Genomic DNA, 1,708 nt, shown 5'->3' on the forward strand with positions numbered 1-1,708 from the left:
AGTAGTTTCCAGGAAACTAAATGCTATTAACTAGCCTGCAAGTCCTGTTTTCTATAAATGGGCTCACTGTTAACCTCCTCTAGTCTTCCAGGGACCAGTGATAGGACCCAAGGGAATGGCGTGAAACTGCCAGGGGAGGTTTGGGTTGGATCTCAGGAAAAGGTTCTTCCCCTTTGGTGGTTGGCACTGCCCAGGCTCCCCAGGGCAGTGGGCACAGCACCAAAGCTGCCAGAGCTCCAGGAGGGTTTGGACAATGCTCTCAGTGACAGGGTGGGATTGTTGGGGTGTCTGTGCAAGGTTAGAAGTTGGTCTTGATGATCCTTGTGGGTCCCTTCCAGGATATTCTCAGGATATAATTCAGGATATTCTATAATTCTAAAAACAGCTGCAGCTGCACCTCATATTTCAGAGTACCCCAGGGAGCTGATGGCTTCTCCGTTTCTTTCCCTCATTTCTCAGAAGCTCCCACCTAGGTTGGCACCATAAGGCCAAGGAACCCAGACTCACTGCCTTCAGCAAATCAGACTGACAGTCCATTTGCCAGCAGAATTAATGAGCACTCTGACTACTGATTAGTTACACACAGCGTGCTATTTTCAAAGCACCTGACTGACATAATTTATTGCCCTGACAATTTATTGTCTCATTAATCATTCTTTGCATCCCTACCTAGCTACAAGCTTCTCCTCATGTTTCTTGTCTGGCCTTCCAGACAAGTTTGCCAATCCGGAATGGCTCTGCTCATCTTTTTCATGGCTTTTTTTTTTTCTCCTTTGTCATTCCTCTAGTCATCTCATTAGCAAATTTTTTACTATTGCTTGCTGACCTCTTGGCCTGTGTTTCATACATAGCTCCACATCCCTTCATTACCCTCAAATTTATCTTTTCATGCTATCTGGGAGGTCTCCTTTCTGTCTTCAGCTGAGGTGCCTGGATGATCCGTGAAGAGCCATGTACGCCTTTCTCTGTCCTAATCCAGCTACCAAATGGTCCTCTTAATTTCACCAGACCAATCCCGTTTACCACCAAAAATTTGGGTAAAATCTGAAGCAAGGTCTTGTGAGCCCTATACCAATATCCAGCCTGCACAGAATCATAGAACGTCCCAAGCTGGAAGGGACCCACAAGGATCATCCAGTCCAGCTCCTGGCCCTGCACAGACACCCCAACAATCCCCCCCTGTCCCTCAGAGCGTTGTCCAAACCCTCCTGGAGCTCTGGCAGCCTTGGGGCTGTGCCCACTGCCCTGGGGAGCCTGGGCAGTGCCAACCACCCTCTGGGGAAGAACCTTTCCCTGAGATCCAACCTGACCCTGCCCTGGCACAGCTCCAGCCCTTCCCTGGGTCCTGTCCCTGCTCACCCAGAGCAAAGATCAAGAGGCTCCTGGAAAGCGCTGCCTTCGTGGTGCAGGGTGGCTGTCACCCCCCTTTCCACCACCCCAAACACCTCAATGAACCCCCAGCACGGCTGTTGGCTGCATAAATCCGCAGGTGGAGCTGGCTGGAGCCAGCCGATGGTGTCTGCACCAGAGGGCGCTTAGACACTGCCGAGCCCGAGCCTTCCTGCTCTGGGAAAGCTGCAGCTTTGCAAAACTCCCCTCGCACTTTGTTCCTGGTTCTCATAAACAAAAGGAGGGGGGAAAAAAAACCTGTCAGCAGCAACCCCCGCGATGGCAATGCTCCATTCTTTAATGCTGGAATGACATTGCT

Source organism: Manacus candei, unplaced genomic scaffold, assembly GCF_025592945.1.
Source record: "Manacus candei isolate 608988 ecotype Guabito, Panama unplaced genomic scaffold, ASM2559294v1 h1tg000005l, whole genome shotgun sequence".
Classification (NCBI taxonomy): domain Eukaryota; kingdom Metazoa; phylum Chordata; class Aves; order Passeriformes; family Pipridae; genus Manacus; species Manacus candei.